The 20,484-nt window shown below is 27.2% G+C and overlaps 1 protein-coding gene across 2 annotated transcripts in view; it reads left to right on the top strand.

The window, feature by feature from the left end:
* Positions 1–20,484, top strand: part of LOC107447434 (uncharacterized) — a 102,776-nt gene that overhangs the window by 72,328 nt on the left and 9,964 nt on the right. The window contains exon 1 of one of the 2 annotated variants that reach the window (XM_071184409.1): positions 6,095–6,227. The exons of the other annotated variant lie outside the window; for it this stretch is intronic. The gene's annotated coding sequence lies outside the window, so the exon portion shown is untranslated. Of the gene's footprint in view, positions 1–6,094; positions 6,228–20,484 lie in introns of those variants that run through there. 2 annotated transcript variants of the gene reach the window in all.

Here is a 20,484-nt window from a genome sequence, read left to right as displayed (position 1 = left end):
AAATTAAATTTCATAAAATTATGAGGCTTATGTATACTTTTTGTTCATTTTAATTTTTGAAGTAATATGATTCTTAGAACTATGGAATGTAAAGTTTAAATAGGCCTTTCATGTTATATCATTAAATTTGGTAAAACTATTTCTCGGGCATTAGGTTTTAGCTCTTATAAGAATATGCATATTTTTTTCTGTTTATGTGCAAATATTTTTCCGATGTGTTTTGGATGTTCCTTCTCTAAAAGAAGGAGATACCGTTTTGTTTTCGTTTGCATAAGAAAGGATAATAAAATTTTTTCTTTTTTAAATTTAATTAGCCACGATAAAGAAGGAGCGTTGCAATGCTACACGCTACATTAAAGACGTCTCTAGAGTAAATGAATGACTGTTCATATAGAAATCGCAGGTATTAGTCTCATACAACAACGTCCCCTATAGTTCGTTGCGATCGCGAATACTTATATGACTTTTATTATTTTTATGCTAGTGGGAACCAAAACAATATGGAAATGAATGAGGGAAAACTGGATCCTACCACGTGATTTCCCGGCCAATAAAAATATATCGTTAAACGTTTAACGCAACCTTGTTGGAAGTCGCATAAGAAGTATTACTTCAAAAAAGAAGAAAAAACTTTCTAATGCATTTTAAGGTTGAAATAATTTTGAAAAATAAAAAGTGTATTCTGAAAGTGGGCTAAAAAGGAGAAAACATTTTTAATTTTGTCCCTCCTATAATGAAAAAAAAAAGTAACGAGCCTCTCTTTCGACGAGTGGGAGATTTTTGGTTGTCATAGAACATTATTATGAGTGCCCGACATATTTTATTTAGCAGTGTCAAAAATGGAATTTTCCTCGCCTTTTACTTCGTAAAAAAAAAAAGAAGAAAAAACTGCTTTTCAAATTTTATTTTTATTTCATTATTTTCTTCTTTTTTAATTTTATGTCTGTTAGTTTGTTTCGGTGCAATAAGTGTCAAAACTTGGATTGGCTGCAAAAACTAGCGATATTTTACTAACAACGCTTAAAAAACTTTAGTAACTTGTAATGTCATTTGGCACAGAGTTGAACATAAAGTGCTTAAGTGCTTGCGAAATTAGAGAAATTTGATTATTGATGCGTTTCCCTTGGCGACAATATTCTGATAAATTCTGCTTTTAGGGGTTACGAAAGAATTACAATTGCTATTGTCATTTAAAACAGAGCTCAATTTAAAATTTCAATAAATAAAATATTGTGGTAGTATCATGCTGAAATATGCATAACACATTTCTTAACATTAAAAAACTAAATTATTATCATATTTAATATTTTTCTCATTAAATTAAAATCATTAATATAATCGAAAATATTTTTATACAGCAACCTTGAATTTTATGCAGAATAATATCACATTTCAGAAATTTCCTTTACACAAGCCTAACACATTACCATGGAATTATTTATGGTTGCTAATGTTTTGAGTTCATTAAAATTCGTTATTATTTATCTTATATTTTTCTTCGTCAATAGCATTTTAAGACTGCATTCATTTTTTCTTTCCAATGATATTCTATATATTTGAGTGGTATATTAAAGTTAAGATAAGTGGTATATTAAAGTTTCAAGTACTTATAACTCTTAAGTTGAACTATTTAAATGTCTGAACAGAATGATTAAAATAGACTTAGGTTTTTTTCAGAAAATTCTTTTCGTAAACTAGAGGGACTGGCTTTAAATTTTCTGGCTTAAATTGTCGTTTTATGGGTGCTATGGAAATTTTAATGTATGTTCCATCTGATTTGACCGGTAAGAAAACTGTTAATTAAAAAAATCTCTTCAACTCTTGTATTCTTATTACAGTTAATTTTTTCAAAGCATAACAAGAAATGATTAAAGTGTTGGTTAGGTATAAATTGCATATGAAGATTCTTTAGTTATCTTGCAGTTACAGATTGTGAGGTGTCTCTTGATATTTCACTTTTAGGCAATTTATTTCTTCTAAGGTAAATTATTTTCATTAAAATGTTGGTATCCTAATAAAAATAACACAATTTATTTTCTTCATTTCATATTAATTGGATGTTTCAATGTTTAATACTACCTTGCTATTAAAATATAACCTGATTGGTTAGAAAATAAACATCTATATATTATCATTTCTATTTTTTATGTGATTATATTTGTCACTTTAACATTATTTGTGCAGCAATATAAAATTCTGAGTTTATGAATATCAATATTTACAGTGATGTTACAATATAAAAAAATAATAATTGGTTTTATACTGTTTGCCTTAATTTGATATAACATATATTAATTGCATTTTTGAAATTGTTGTTGCGAATTTACAAACGTTGTTCTAAGCAAGAAAAATGATATTTATATTTCGGTATAGTATATTATAGCTAATAGTCATATAGGAGAAACCCTTATTTCAAGTCTAAATTAAGCAATTGAAATTTGCTTTTAGCAAATACGGATACCTTGACGTATTAAAAAATATCATATATCTGTATATCAATAGTAATTAATTTATTCTGTAATTTTTAAATGGTGCAAATAAGATAGCGATTTCTAAACTGGTGAAACACAACAATTACTGAAAAACATTATGGTGGAAAACATGTTAAACTTCTTACAAGGATTATGTTATCTCAAAGTGATTCTTAATCAGAATTCATAACGCAATATAACATACAATAATAACATATAATATAACATAATTTCACCCAGATTTTTGTCTTAGAAGAAAAATCGCGCACACACAATTTGTTATTTTATGAAACCATGTTAATCTGAAATCCTCTAGAAGTTAATTGGTAGGAGTGTTTGAAAATTCAAAATTTCAGTCCCTATATTTAATCACGATTATGAAAAGCTTCAATAGTTATCTTAAATATTGCTGTTTATTAGTGTGGAGACGCCTATGCATAACAAATTAGCAATTTTCATATTGTGAATACTTGAGAGTTGCTCTGCAATGTTTGGAAAATGCTTACATTTTTTACAATAGCTAATAATATTGATGCCATATATTTTTACTCATAATAAACTGACCAATTTATTTAAATGCATATTAAATAGGGATATTTGAAAGCTACTATTATTTTTTGAACTGTGTACAAGAAAATATTGTTCTGTCTGAACATTAAATTCAAAAATTTTATTATTTCACTAAAATTTTATTGTGATATACAAATACAACTGTCAAATAGTTTTAATTATGTATTCTATATTAAATAAGTATCTAACTGAGCTTAAATAAAATTTATTAAAAAATGAACATAATATAATTGTTCATAAATAGTATTTTTCCACTTTTATAACCAATACGATTTTTATATGAAGTTAGAAAAATTAGTGAAGTTAGATATATAAGAGGTGATAATTTTGCCCCTCATGAAAAAGAGATGAGAAAAACTAGTAATTAATATAACTGTCTGATCAACTGCTTATTAAGAGCTCAAGTAAAAGCTCATTTATAAAGTAAATGGTCATGCTCAGTAAATGCTTTCAAAAATAAATAATAAACTAAGGAATTCGATTGTGACTTAAAATTATTTTAAAATTTGTTATCACAACAATCATTTTATTAATTTTTAAGAATATTATAATAAAAAAAATTTATTTATGTGATTAAGCATTTTATATTATAAATCAGTGCAAAAAATAGTATAATAAATGTTTTAAAACAATAATAACTAGGCAAGTGATTTGCTTGGTAATGATAAAATTTTCTATGATATAGTATTTGTTTGTACAAATTTTAATATGAAATAATTTTTTAAAACAAATGATTTTCCATTTGCAAAGGGAATTAATGATTTTCTCGTGTTGAATGGGTACATAAGTCCGGCTGAAATATATATAACATATTTCCTGACATTTAAAAACCAAACTATTATCTTATTTCATCAATTTCTAAGTAAATAAAAATCATTTATATAATCGATAATGTTTCAATACCACAACCATGAATTTTGTGCAGAATAAAATCTATTTTTAGAGATTCCTACTACATCTGCGTAACACTTAAGCACGGAATTCGAAAGCCGTTGTGTGGTCTCTAAGTGTTTTGATTTTATTAAAATTCGATATTATTTTACACACTTTTTTTTTCTTCCAACATATTTAAATGCGTAAGGCCAAGATAAAAGAGACTTGAATGGCATTGAATGAAATCAATTAATGGCCAATACATGGATAGATCCTTTGAGAAAACTACTTTAACGTGTATATGAAACTGGCATTTTTGATTTCTTGGAGGATGGAGGTGTCCTGTGGGGCTTAGCCCTACAGCCACACCCTCCGGATCATTTTACAAATTTATTATTTGATAATCTATATTTATATTAAAAATTAAGATAAATCTTTACTTTGAATCTCCGTATATTTCAAAAATAAAAACTACTATTTATTTATCATACTTTGATTCTTCTTCAAAAATAAAAATAATCGCTTGTGTTCATAACTTTTAAATAATTAGATAGATGGATAATAATAATTTCCTACAATGATTCTTCAGTTAATCATGATAAGTATTCTACTAATACTGCCTTCCTTCAACTAATTGCAAATACACATCCAACTACATCAAACAAATAATTTCTTCGATTACCCAGTTTTTCTCTGATTGGTAGAAATACATTTTTGAAATTGAAACGAACATATATAAACCCTTCTTTTGATAAACCTGATAATAACGTATTTTTAGCCAATTGTTAGATGTGCAGATATTCATTTTTCTTTAATTGAAAATTATAAGGGCAGTTTTCAAACAAAATAATAATTAATTTTCAAATGAAACAAATTAGGCTATAACAGGCACCTGTTGAAAGCAATTAGATACTCAATAGGCAGAATAGAATCTGTTCGATATAGAATAAGTGAGGTAAATTATTTCTGTTTTATTCAACGCATTGTATGCATTGCTCATTACCTTCATCGATTAAGAAAAACTATTTTGCAAACATTATTGAACCATTCTACAGGTAGAATATATTAAAAAAACAACAATTAAAAATACCAATTAACCGAAAAATGCAATTAAAGAAACAAACAAAAAAACATCGTAAGGGAAAAAATTTTATGGAGTACTTACGTTTTTTTCTTTTTTTAAAATTGCAGGGCATTCAACTATTAAGTAAAAATGACATATTCCTTATAAATTATACACATGAGACAAACATGGCCAAGCACATAGTAATGGCCAAGCTGGAGTCATCTGTCAAGATCGAACTCACTACCCTCCTTTCCACCGAAGGTGGGAGAAACGCCTTTACCAACTGCTACTTCGGAGTGCTTCTCATAGTTTACTTGCACCTCAAGGTACAATAAATTTATCACATTCCGGCCAGGTCGCCGAGCGGTTAGCTCGCCTGACTGCGAAGCCAATGGCTGAGGGTTCGAATCCCGCTCTGGGATTGGATGTTTCTCTCTCTTGTGTTGTCCTCTGTTGTGTGAATGTGGCCCACCCTACAAACGGGTTTGTGGCAGTGTGGCGTGGGTAATGTTGCTCGCCTCCGTGACTTTGGTTCACAGGTGCCCACTGGGTAACGTGAAATGAGTAACAATTCCGGCATCTTCTAAGGCGAAGAATAATGTTCAGTGCCTGCCATTTGAAAAAAAAAATTGTGTATTTTTTAAAAAAAGTGTATTTTTTAATTCATACCTTTAGATAAGCTTTTTATTTATTTATATAAAATAACCGACAATGTGAAGACAATTTTATGTGTTAATAACTTTCATGACAACTTATTCTTTAATTCTTAATGAAAAATATCTTGCAGTAAAACTAGTTGTAGAAAAATACATTGCAGATAGCACTTAAACAGTCTTGCCAAAAAAATAATAATGTTTTGTGCTTTCATAAATCAATATTAAAAAATTAGCGTATGTTTCAGATTTAGAATCCTCACATAAATGAATCACCAAAAAGTAGCCTCAGCTACAAATTTAATACCGAACTTTGCAATTTAAAAAAAAAATAACCGAATATAATAACACTGATTCCACCGTGAAAAAAGATAACTCGAATTCACAGAGATTTGACTGATACTGCGCATCAGATAAAGCGATCCAATGAGAGATCTTTATTTCGTCATCTTTCTTTTCATTTGATGTGAAACGCAAATCTTTATTACATTAAAACCGCAGAACAGTTCTCCACACATTGCATTTCCCAGGTGCCAAAGAAGAGCTGTCTGTTATTTCACCAGTCTAATTTCTTAGACAAAGAAGAAAAAAGAAGTGAGTGCATCTTTCTTTATTGTTTCCTTTTTTATTACTGCAATAAAATTTTTTATTAAAAGTAAAAAAGATGACGAGGAAATATGTAATACCTTAATAGTAATAAGAATATTTATTTATTTAATTACTATTTTTTGTTTTTTGGACAATTGGAAATTTTTTATATATTTTCAGTATTATACTTTAATATATTTTCAGTTCTAATACAACATTAAACAATCTTCTCATCGAAACTTTCTAATTTGTTTTATTTCTTCTCGCTGATAACATTCTCCGCCCTTCTTTCTTTGACTTTAACTTAGCGAAATTTGAAATATATTGAATTTCCAGTTTTTTTTTTCCTGCATTACTTTTATTTTTTAATCCCATTTTAATTTTCCCTTTACCCTGAATATTATATCAATCAAAATGATTTTACTTATTTAAAGGAATTAATCTTATGATTTCATGTTAATTTCTCCGTTCTTTAAATTAATTATTCCTCTATTTTGATATTCTGTTATTAATCTCCATTTTCACAATTTAAAAAAAAACTAAATAATTCTAAATAATTCCGGCTTGGAAATTTTTGGTTACTCACCAGCTGTATTTTTTTTAATGTAAATGCAAATCTTTTTTATCCAAAATTTTTTTTTCCTATATTATTTTTATTATTATTATTACTTTTTTTTGTTGAATTAAGTGTATTGGTAAAATTGAATTAGCTCACTCGTTTGTGCAAAAGCGCATTTTAAAACTTTGATAACGAGTCTCAATTTTAATACTTTTACCTGCATAACAATAACAGTAGTAAATACTTTTCTGGTCAAATTTTTTTGGAAACCATAATTTTAATAATAAAAATTTAGATTTAAGATCTTTATTAAATAAATTTGAACATTATTTTTCTTTTCCAAGATCTAGTTTTGAACTCTGAAAGTTTTCTATAAAAGTTGCTACTATCAAGGAATTAATTTCGTAAATTTTATAATTATTTTGCAAAAATTATCCGGAAATTATGCTTCAAAGCGATAAAAACAATACCTTTCCATTTTTAAAAAGCAAAAATGAAAAAAAATACTTTGTTTTGGAAATATAAAAATAAAATCTCTTCAAGTTTCAATTAATTGGTTAGTTTTAAGAAATAATACAGATTAATTGTAATTTAATAATATATTACCGAATATATGTAATTTACTATTATCAATTAATACTGATATATATATAAAAAATAATTGTCATGTTTTGAGTTTCAAAAAAATAAATTTTGTATACTTAAAAAAAGTGTTTTCAGTTTAAGATAAAGTATCACAGAGTCATTAATTCAAAAATTTAGTAGCATTTAAATGAAAAAATAAGTATTTCATCACAAAGCTACTAAATTGTAGAAACATACAATAAATATTAATAATAACTAGATATGAAAATAATCAAACCCCGAACAAAATATACTTTTAGTCGTTGTATTTTTTAATTTCACATCATGAGAAATTAAGAAGTCTATTGCTTTCATGAATAAATTTCACCACCCTTGAACTATTCCTTAGTGAACAAAAAAATATGTAGCATGTGTTTCTTAGCTGCAAAAAGTTTTAGAAAATTATAAGGTTTTTGATACGAAACTCTGCTATTTTTTAAGTGTAAGATTAATATGAGCCTCGAGTTTTAGATATGATTATTAATGTTAACTATTTGAAAAATATTTCCATCCCAAATCGTAAAAATTGCCTAACATTGAAATATAAATATAAAAAACACTTCGGATAGCAATAAGATCTTCTGTTACGTTAAGGAGAAACAACGAGAAAATAGACAAAATTTTGTTAAACCAGATAAAAAGAAATTTTATATTTTTAAATTTAGAAATTTGAACTATAGTGTGAGTTTAAACAAGAAGTGCAAAATAATATTTACCTTAAAAATATAATATTTAAATATTATAATCTTTTCATATAAAAGATAAATAATTTCATATTAATAATATATAAATATTTAAAGATAAAAAATAATTTCCTGAAAGTCTATGAACATAATGATCCTGATTAATGTGAGTTAGATTCCATTCGGAAGGTTTCAATAATAATTTGGTTGTGCCTATTGCCTATGGCCTATTTGAAACCGCGAAACAAACTCAAAAAAACATTTTAAAAAACCAAAACTTTGTGCTTACAATAAACCAATTACTTAAGGAACATTTTAGTACAACACATATTAAAATGTGATTCCTGGATTCCGGCGACTCTTCGCACGTGACAAAAAATAAAAACTATTTTGCTTTATCTTGAAAGTAAAAAATTGATCAGCTTATTCAGCAGTTGAGTACTCAACTTTAAAACTTAAAGATATAGGAATAGAAAAAGATAGAACAAAATTGCGGATAACAATAGTGCAGAGCCGTTTTTAAGGACGGGCCCAGCTCCGATGGGGCCCCCAAAAAGTTTAAAATTTCATTGCAATAATTTTTTTAAAATTCTAACTCATTTATTATTTATAACTTACTAGAGCCCCCAGATTCCACTTTCCCCCCCCTTTTTTAAAGTTTTATTCATAGCTGGGGCCCTCTGAAGCCCATAATAATTTTTTTTTTCTTTTTTACATAGTTGGACGCTTTTCAAAATCTAATCGAAGTGTTTGCAAATATTATATTTCGTACACAAAGTTAATTTATTTAGTTAGCTTATGATTTTATTGTTTATTGATCATATTTGTTTCTATTTTTAACTCCTTGATTTTTGTTGTTATTATGTTTTAAAGTTAATAAGGCTTCTGAATTTTTTAATTAATAAGGCTTTTAAGTTTTTGAATCAAAATTGAAACAACTTCTTAAAATTGTGAATCATAATGTATAAAATTTTGACAGTTTTGCTCCTATTTTTAACGTGTGCATTTAACTTAATAAAATAAAAAGAAATAAAAAATTAATGAAAAATATATAAATATATGACTGGATTAATTAAAAAAATATCGTTGTCATATCATCTTTTAAACAATTTGAGTATTTAATAAATTATTTAAAAATAAGCAAATTTTTAGTTCAAAAGGAAAAAAAGTTTTTTGATTTGTTTAAAAGGTAATTATGTCACATTTTTCGATCACGAGACTGTTTAATATCTGTTCCTAAGGATCAGAATTCTTTTTTATTTTGCTTTAATTTTGTAAAAAATGATATATTTAACGTTTCATGTGGTATGCTGCAGTTTTAAATACTTAAAAAATAACTGAAATTGTCAATTCATAAAACAATAAATTAATACTTTGAACATGAATTTAAATAACTCCACGCGTTTTGCTTTACTATCACATTTTATATTATCGTAGTATTTAGAGCACACAGTTGCTATTAGTAAAAGAGATATACAGAAAAAAAAAACAGTTTAGTTTCAGCTAATAACGTCAATATTATAGTTGAAACTTCTCGCAGAAATGTAGTAAAAAAATAATTGTTGCAAACAAATTTATATTAAATAAGAAGGAAGCAAAATTAATATCGAAATATGCTGAATTACTACTGAGGCAGTTAGTATGAAAGACATCGAAACCAATTTGATTGAATAGTAAAACTAGAAGCTGTTTCTAAATCACGGAAATCTATCAGGCTTCAATTTTTTGTCACAAAATTTATCAGGGGCTGCTCGTTAGATTTCAATATGAGTTATGTTTCTTCTTTGATTAAATATTAAACATTAACAAAATATTTGTCTTTTAAACCTTTTCATTCAACAATAAAAATAATTAGTCTATAATTGTAATGATCTAAAACTAATTGCTAATTGATATAAAGCTTTAGTGTGTTCCATTGATATATTGAATGCTCGTTTTGACTGAATGCTCAGGGATCACTCTTTCACATCATAGCCACTGCACACCATCTGGAGCAGAACGGATACTTCAAACTCGTATCACATTTATTCTCTATGATGTTTAATAGACCTTTTAATAAATTCTTAAAAATATAAGCAGAACATTTACAAAATGGATGATGATTTTTTTTCATGGACAAAAATTTGAAAAATGTACTTAAAACAATTAAAAAGAATGCAAAAATAATGAAGAAATATTTTCAATATAAACAATAATTGAATAATATCAGCTAACGAAATATTATTATTATTTCTTTTTTTGCGAACAGTATTAATATAACGGCCATCACCTGCTCCAGGGTGTAGGGCATAGAAGAAGAATAAAAAAAATATTTTTACATTTCATAAGATTTAAAAATTTGCTTATTTGATTATAAGAGGGGATAGAGAGGTATTAAACAGGTCGGGAGATGCGGGTGCTTTCATTTTTATCCTTGAAGCGTTAATTGCTTTTCTATTCTCTATATCAGTGATTCTCAACCTTTTTTTTTGCGGCGGCACACTTTTAACGATTTCGAAATTTGGCGGCACACAGTGAAAAAAAATAGTTTAAAAGTTGTTTACTTACCGATAATACACTGTGTTAAATAGTCTGTGATAATAATTTTGAATGTGAAATAAAATAATATGTACTACAAAAGCACGTTTATTAAGGGATTAATTATTTCTTTCGCTTAATTTTTTATTAGTTAGTAACAGTTATTTATTTTTTTCTTACTAGTTATTAATTGTTAGCTTGTTTTCTATGATTACTAACTGTTAGTCTTTTTTACATTAATTATTATTTTCTTGTGATTTCTTGTTAATTAGTTTCTTTGCTAATTATTAATTGTTAGCTTATTTTTTTGTTAGTTATCCTTTGTTAATTTGCTTTTATAACTATTAACTGCATAGCTTACTTTGATGATTAGCTTTTATTTCCGTTGGAAAGTTAATATTTAGCTTGTTTCAGACTTTGTTAATTATTTTAATAGTCATTAAATTTCCTACGTATTTTAAAATTTTTTAAAATTACGTGTCAAAGACAATTTAAACACTTCCTTCTTATTTTAACTTACTTTAAGACCGTCAGAGATAAGACAAACACCGACAAAGTTTTCGTGTGGTTAAAGCGTGGAAAAATTATAAAAAGTATATATATATATATATACTTTTTATAATTTTTCCACGCTTTAACCGCACGAAAACTTTGTCGGTGTTTGTCGTTATATATATATATATATCATGTACACTTTTCTTTAATTTAAGCTTAACTCGTAATTAAAAAAATCATTATAATTTTTAATAATTTTTATTGTCTCGCTTCTAATATTTGGCGGCATATTTTAAGAATTTGGCGGCACCCAAAAGTGCCGCGGCACAGTGGTTGAGAATCACTGCTCTATATTGTTCTTTTAGTCAACACTGCCTATTTTTCGCAAGTGTATTATTGTTAATTGATTATAATTTATTCTTAACTAATACATTATAAAAAGAGAGAAAGAGAAAATTTACTGATTGAGAATTGTATTAAAATCAGGAATATATTAAAAAAAAATTCAAAAAATTCACACTTTTTATGTAAATAAAATGCAAGGTATTCATTTCTAATTCCTTGCTATTTCTAATTTCATTGCATCGAAATATTTATTTAGAAATGCAGAAGAAAATTAAATGAATTTGGTATACTTAAGTTTAATAGCATTGCTTCATAAAAATAATTTATCTGTAATATTATTATTTAAAATAAGTGTAGAAGTCAAAATGTAAGAAAATAGCCTTATTTTCAAGATCGGATATGACATTCAATGCTAAAGTTCATTTTTAGTATTTATGTTTAAATAGTTAGTGCGGAAGTAGCATAACACAAAATAACTCACGGAGAAAAAATTACGACTCTTCTCGCAAAAAAAAAAAAAAAAAAAAAAAAAAAAAAAAAAACAAGTCTTTGGTGACAAACCCAAAATATATGGTATTTAAACCATTCATTTGGCAATTTTTCTTTTCGCATTGCAACAGTTTTTCGAAAATTAATTATGGCTCTTATTACCACACATTTAATAAAAATGCAAAACTAAAAATTAAAATTAACTGAATTAGTGTTTATCATGCCATGCTCTAAGGCAGCGGTACCCAATTATTATTTAGGCATCCCTCTACGGAACCCCGACATTACGATTAAAGTTTATTATGGTAATTGCGAGCGTCATAACCTAAAAACAGACTATTTTTGAAATATTTAATTAGAGGAATGAAGATGGTAAAAAACTATAGTTTTATTATGTTAATTTCATGAGAAGTCATAACCAAATCGCTACGGAAAAATAAATTCCCTGTTTTTTGGTGCTCCCATGAATACCGTAAATTTTATTATATTCTAACAGTTTTGTTAACTTTTCACAGAGCTTTCAGTACCTCATTTCGTAAAAGGTACTGTATGGTACTGGTTTACATTTCATAAAAGGTACTGTATTGCCTCATCTAAACAGATGTGTTTTTCTCAAAACTTCAGAGGGTCTTCTGTTTTGACTTGAGGGTCTTCTGTTTCAAATTTAAAAAAAAAAAAAAAATTCGCAAAATTGAAGAGAAAAAAAAAATACTTGTCTAAAAGTTTTACATAAAAAACATATCTGGAAATTTTCAACAAAATCAAGAATGCTAAGTATCCAAATGACTTAATTTATTACATTCTTACAAAAAAAATATATACATAATCGCAAGACAGGGGAGTATATTTGAGGCTGATAATTATAAAATCTAACAAAAAACTGCGAGATCGTGGGTTCTATTCCAGCTGATGGCAGTTTTTAATTATTATTTCTTAATGCTGAAAAATGTTTTTCCCTTTTTTTGAAGTATGCATGTAAAAAACTAATAATTTAACAAATATTTAAAAAAAAACAAGAAGACTCCGCCCCTTGATCAATTTGCTCACTGACCCTCGTGCTTGCTTCTCATTGATCATAGCAGATTAAGAGGAAAAACAGCTTATTTCCATTTTTTTTCATACAAAAATTACGATTCAATTACCATTTACATTTTGAAGATGACTAAATTTAGGCAAATCATGAAATTGGTACCAATCAATAAAATAGGAGAATTAGTACCTCCCGCAGAGTTATTACTCAATGAAGATGGACTCGAGGGATAGGGCATTCTCCTCCAAATGAGGCGCACCGAGTTTGAATCCCAGTTATGGCTGGTCGATATGAATTCCACGCCCGGCCTACACCGACCACTGTGCTGACGTAAAATATCGTCAGTGGTAGATGGATCATGGGTTAGAGTCCCCTTGCTGTCAGACTTACCGTGGGTGGCTTTCGTGGTTTTCCTCTCCATGTATATCAAATGCTGGTTAGTTCTATCAAAACGTCCTCCACGAAGGCAAACATTTCTTCCAATACCTAATCCTGGAGTTCTCTTGTCTGCTGGACTGGGTTCTAAATTACAAGGATACGGAATTGAACCTTAGAAGTAGTAAACTCGTAATGAGGTGGTCTGTTTAATGACAGTAAGTAAGTAAATAAAATAAAGATTTGGCAGTGGTAGCTTGGTTGGTTGAGCTATGGACCCTTATTCGTGAGAATGGGAGTTCGAATTCAGCCGGCAGAGTAATACTAATGCATAAAATGGTGACTGGTGCATGCTAAATCTGTCGGGGTCACAAACTACACCAAGTTCTAATAACAATTCAATACTTGTGGGTACTGATCCAGGAGTACCCTTATCTTCTGGATTGTTTTTAAGGCTACGTAGTTAAACATTGGTAGTTGTAAACTCAAAATTGAGTCTGTTTTTCAACGGTGATAATAAAGAAAATAAAACTAATAATCAAACTGTATCTTCTTGTATACTTTCTAGCCCTTTGCATATTTTCTACACACTTTCATAATTTCATATTTTTAAGTCTGCTAGATTTTGAGCAGCAAAGCAAAATGCAACGTAAAGAAAAGAAAATGGAGAAAAAAGTTCGCAAGAAATCCTTTAAAATTGCAAATAACGTCTACATATATACAAAATTTATTAAAAAAAATAATAAATAAATAAACAAATAAATCGAGCATTCAAAGCATTATTTGTCCCAGGGTAATAAGTTAGGACAATCAGGCATAATTTGCATGCATAAAATAGGGAAAAACAATAATCTTAAAGATACATTTTCCAACCATTGACATTTCAATTCGAATTTTTTTGTCACTCATGAAAATTAATTGAAGTAGCGAACGTTCCTTCTTCAGAGCAAAATTAATTAAAAAGGAGTTAAGAAATAGTATGACTCAAGAAAGATTGAATGGAAATAAGACATAAATAAAATCTTAATAATAAAAATATAAATGAAAATATAAATGTGTGTTTGCAGAACAGTACTTCATCAGGGGACACACTGCCTGCAAACACACAGGAGCCTTTCTGTTGTTAGTGGATTTAACCAAATGAAATCCTTAATGTTCACCGCATAGGCCCGTTTATGCGGCCTAACTTCCTATGCGGTGAGCCTTTACAGGCCTATGCGGTGAATATTAAGGATTTCATTTTCCAGAACACTTGGAGTTTTATTGCTCATTGATTAGATGTTTTGATGTTTAGGAATTACAACACAGGTGTCAGCACTTGATTTTTTTTCTCTTACTGATTCGGAATATTTTAATATTATTACTTTAATTAACTGTAACTGTTACTTTACTTACATTTATTTATATTGTGATTTGACGGAGGCGTTTCATTTGTTGGATTAAATTCTGTACCTTTTAGACGTGATTCTTTTCAAATTCATAGTGCTTTTAAATTGTGGTAAATGTTATATTTTTGTCCTTTCATTAAGGGGCCTCGGGGCACTGTTAGTTTTGGTTAAATCCACTGACAAAAGAAAGGCTCCTGTATGTTTGCAGGCAGTGTGTCTATTGATGAAGTACTGTTCGGCAAACACACATTTATATTTTCATTTTTATTTAAATTAATAAGATTTCATTTATGTCTTATTTCCATTTTATATAAAACAAATTTAGTTTCAGCTGCCTTGTGCACTTTTCCAATTTGACTTAATGATTTAAAGTTTCAATATGTTTATTTACCTCTTATGTATCAATATTGACAAAGTTAATTGTCACATATACACTTAATGTAATGTGACAATTTTATTTCTAATTTTATTTAAGCCTTCAATTTTTTCTTTAAACGTTATTCCTCTTTTTTTATTTTAGCAATCTTTTTAACTTTCTTGTTGACCTTTCTCATGGTCGTTGCGGTCATCGCACTTCCTGTGGGGAAAGTCAACCAACCCCTCTATTCACGCCTTTCTTTTTCCTCTTTTAATTTTAGGGGGGCTAACTAGCCAATCCCTTTACTTTAAAATTTCAAACTCTCCGCCTCTTTAAATTTAATTGGTCGTAGTTTTTCTGGTCTACCCGAGTTAAGGAATTTTTTAAGTCTCTTGGAAGACATTCTTTTTTTTTCTCTCGAGCCTTCTGGCATGTTCTTTTTTTTTCCGAGATGCGGACTTCGGTCCGTATCGAGGGATTTCTTTTTACTTTTTTTCTTAACCTTTATCTTAAATTAAATCCATATCTATAATCAAATTCTGTAAATTTAAAATCAAAATTTCATACCTTTAATTTTTCTTTAACATTAAAAGCCCTCTCAAAATTTAAGCTTTCTTCTCATATTTATTTTAACGGCTAAATTTACTCATTCTTTAATATTTTACTTTTATGTATGACGCCTTCATTGTTTTAATTCTCTTATCACCCATTTCTAATAATCGCCATTCGTGTGTAGTAATTATAACGATCGATATTTGTTACTAAATAAAAATAATTTGTTTATAATTGAATGTGGTGCTGAAGTGCTTATTTCCCCGTCTTCCTTTGATGTCTGTTTGTTTAATATGTCCTCATGTATGGTGAGTACCCTTTTATTATTGTTTTGGGCATTGTATTCTTGATAATATTGGAAACATCAATTTACTCCATTTATCTTAAATACTTATATCTGGATATAGCATGACCTTGTTTCTTTATCTTTTTATCTTTAATTATTTTTAGTTTCACCCTTATTCTAAATTCGGTGATACCAATTTATCCAATTTGTTCAAACCTCACACTTTGTGACCCTTTGGACCTATTGGGTTATTGTTATCCCACATTAGCATTGTACTACCACTTTCCTTAACGATCACGCTCCCCTTAATTTAATTTAATTACCCTTTTATATGTCGGCCTTAATTTTATTTATCACGACGTTTCAATCATTTAACTATTTTTAATCATGACTATATCCAATTACTAGTACATATACCAAATATTTCAATCTATTAACTACAATTACACAAATAACTTTACGTTATCTTATACGCACCAAAAAATATTTTTATTTAACTCTTACATTAATTGAATTGATTTTATGATTAGAAAAATTGAGACATTTGTCAATTACTAGTATTGAATATGACATCTTACTGCAAATTGATTTAAAGGACGTGATGGACTTCGTCTCACAAAAAGAGTGAAAAGTGTTGTTACCTTAAATTTTTGATAAAAAATAATGTATATAAACTTTTATAATTAATTTTTACGTTTTTTATACTTAAAATAAAATAATTTTTAAAGATTATTCAAAGATAAATTTTTTTCTCTTCATTAACTCATAAAGGGCCCCCAAATTATGACAGGCCCAGGGCCCCTGTAAACATAAAAACGGCTCTGCAATAGTGGAAGTATTCTTACTATTAGTAATGTGATATGTATTATAGATTTAAGAAGTAATTTCTGTCTCTAAGCAAATTGATACAGGATATAAATTGGAATCAGAAAAGAGAAATATTTTAATTATATGTGAAGTTACTGATATTGTTTTCAAGGCTGTAACCATTATAACAGTAATCTGAAAACTTCCAACGATATATTTCCTGTTGCTTCTACTAAATGTGAAAGTCATGATATTTGGCATAAAGGATTATGTTATCTAAATTCGCAATATATTTCTTAAACGCAAAACATTAATTTATAAATTAAATTTTTTTATAAATATATAATTATGTGTCGTACGTAATAAATTAGATAACTCCGGAAAATCATCCTACAATAAAAGTTACTCTTCAAAAGAATTGGCTCATGCTGATTTAGCAGGGTCAATAAATGCTGAATCTTGGTTCATTCTAAATATTATAAGTATTTTTGTTGATAACTATTCAGGAATGTATTTCTATATAGTTTTTAAATATAAATATTAAGTACTTGTTTCTATTGTAAGTTACTACTTGTAATAAAGGAAACGAAGGAAATGAAAATAAAAATATGACCACCGAAGCCGACGTCTTCAGGGGGTACCGGCCCCGGAAGCCATAAAACAAAACCATTTCTAATTGAGGGAGAAGATAATGCCTAAATTAACTCCCTCAGTACTCTGATGGTTTTGTATAGAAGTCCAGGAAAAAACATGAAATACAAATAACCAATTCAGAAACGAAACTCAAACAAAATCATCAGGGAATAAAAACTCTCTTAACCAGGTCAAACATCGATTTCACAAGCAAGCCGAATGAAAAGGAAACACTAAAAACTAAAGAAAACAACGCCCTCTATTATGCGTCGATAGAAAATAAAATAAAAGAAGTCTAGAGAAAGAAACACGTAACAAATTAATAGAATGCTTAACTGGGGCTGCTCGGTTAAGAATTGAATTGCGCCATGTTAAAAGAAAAAAATATATAAAAACCTAGAATTCTTCAATCATTTTCTTAATTAAACAATTAACATTACAAAAATTAAAAGGAAAATCATTATTACTCAAATTATTCAAAAAAATTTTCACAGCTTCCCGAAAACTTTCAACATTATTGCAAATATTTTTGATCCTTACCAATTGTGAAAAAACTAAATTATTAAAAATTTTATTACACAAATTAGTATTAAAGTTGCAGAAAAAATAACTTTAAATTTAAAAGCTTTTCTTTTATCAAAAACACCGATTTTAATAAAACTGTTAAGAATATCAATTTTAATCCCTGTGAAATTCCAATAATTTGCTTATAAAAATCTAAACCATTAAAAAGAACATTCTCAAAAATATTAAACTTGCATAAATCCAACTAATTTGACTTATCAATTTTCTCATTAAATAAGTACCTATCATAAATGCCATCACATGTCTCAATAATCTTTCCATGTGGTATACTTGTATACAAATTTTCGAAATCAAAAGTATTAATGCTGGAAATATCATTATTATTAATATAATCCAAAACTTCAACATTACTAATTATAACAATATTTTTCTCTTTTTTAATTTTAAGCAAAACATTTTTTATAACACTGAAAAGCCTTTTACAAATATCAGAATTATAACAATTAGTACCACACGCTATAAATCTAAATTTGATCGGATTTTTATGAAATTTAACAATAGGAAATAAATATGGAAATGTAATCCTATTTAACCTAAATTTTAATTTTTTACTAAATGCAATAATTATTTTTTCAATAACTTCTTTATCTTCTTTTAATTTTAAATAAGTATTATTTGCGTTATATTCTCCAATGATCAATTTTTTAAAAAAAATATTTACGCATTATACAAAAATTATTTGAAGCTTTATCCACTACAGTAACAATAAATTTATCCTTAAGATTTTCAATTTAATGGGGAAGGTAATGTTAATACTGAAGATTACTGTATTGATGATAAATTTAATGTTTTTAATTTTAATGGTGTCTTTGATTCAAAATATAGAAATAAAAGAGTAGGTGGAAAAGGTAAAGTTATTGAGTTTGATGAATTTTCGAATTTTTGTAGCTTACCTGTTAATTTGAATAATATTTTCATTATTAGAAAGTATATTTTTGGTTTCAAAAATAAAATTCTTAAAAATTTCCTTATCAATTTTGGTTCTACATTAAATATGATACTGAACTTATTAAATTTATTGTTTTGGATTTGATTAAATCTCTTTAATAAGGTTTCTAAAGTTGAAAAGGTTTTTTGTACGATTAATTTTCATGATAAAAAATTTGAAATTGCTAAGTTACCACAGATTATTCATGGTCTTTCTGTGATTTTTTTCCTTTAGAGCAAATTAGGGTTTCTGCTGCCTTTAAATATTCTTCTACGCTTAGAAAAAAGGTGTGTAATTATAATTTTTTGAGTCGAAATCTTAATTGTATTTCTAAATTTGATTGTTATTGTAATGAGAAGGATTTTTCAAAATTTATTGATAATGATTATAGACATGCTATTACGGAAAATTTGGAGATAGTTGGTGATCAAGATTTAATCAGTATTTTAAGCAAAGGTTCAAAATTTAGGACACGTGTTAAAATGAAAAAAAAAATTATTTTATGTATTAAAAAGGATCATGATTATTTTATTGCAAAAATTTCCGGAAAATATTATTGGCCCGATGAGGATTTTTCTGAGTGGAAAACTAAAATTATTTAAGGGTTAAATTTAACTTATTTTATACCAGTTATAGTTCATTTCTTAGTGGTACTTATATTGATTATGATTTATCTAGAAAATTAAAAATCTTAAGGATAAATTTACTGTTACTGTAGTGGATAAAGCTTCAAATAATTTTTGTATAATGTGTAAATATTTTTTTAAAAAATTTATTATTGGAGAATATAACGCAAATAATACTTATTTAAAATTAAAAGAAGATTAAAAAATTATTGAAAAAATAATTATAGCATTTAGTGAAAATTTAAAATTAAGGTTAAATAGAATTACATTTCCATATTTATTTCCTATTGCTAAATTTCATAAAAATCCGATTAAATTTAGATTTATAGCGTGTGGTACTAATTGTTATAATTCTGATTTCAGAAAAAGGTTTTTTAGTTTTCTAAAAACTACTTTGCTTAAAATTAAAAAAGAGAAAAATATTGTCATAAATAGTAATGTTGAAATTTTGGATTATATTAATAATAATGATATTTCCAGCATTAATACTTTTCATTTCGAAAATTTGTATGCAACTATACCACATGGAAAGATTATTGAGATTTGTGGCGGCATTTATGATAGGTACTAATTTAATGAGAAAATTGATAAGTCTAATTAGTTGGGTTTATGTAAGTTTAATCTTTTTGAGAATGTTCTTTTTAAAGGTTTAGATTTTTATAAACATATTATTGGAATTCCACAAGGTAATTCCTTTTCTGGTGCTTATGCCTATATTTTTTTGCATTTTTTTTTAGCTAAATTTCTTGAGCATAATGAATTTAAAGCTTTTAGATATATTGATGATTTGATTTTGTTTAATTGTGCAAATTATAATTTTATTTATAGTATTTATCCTGGAGATTTGGCTCTGAAGAAAACTAAGGAGAATTGTTTAAATGTTGAATATTTAGATTTTAAAATTGATATTCTTAACAGTTTTATTAAAATTTGTGTTTTTGATAAAGGAAAAGCTTTTAAATTTAAAGTTGTTTTTTCCTGCA

Source organism: Parasteatoda tepidariorum, chromosome 1 (genome assembly GCF_043381705.1).
Source record: "Parasteatoda tepidariorum isolate YZ-2023 chromosome 1, CAS_Ptep_4.0, whole genome shotgun sequence".
Lineage (NCBI taxonomy): Eukaryota > Metazoa > Arthropoda > Arachnida > Araneae > Theridiidae > Parasteatoda > Parasteatoda tepidariorum.
Note: the sequence above shows the minus strand (reverse complement) of the source record. Positions and strands in the feature narration are given on the sequence as shown.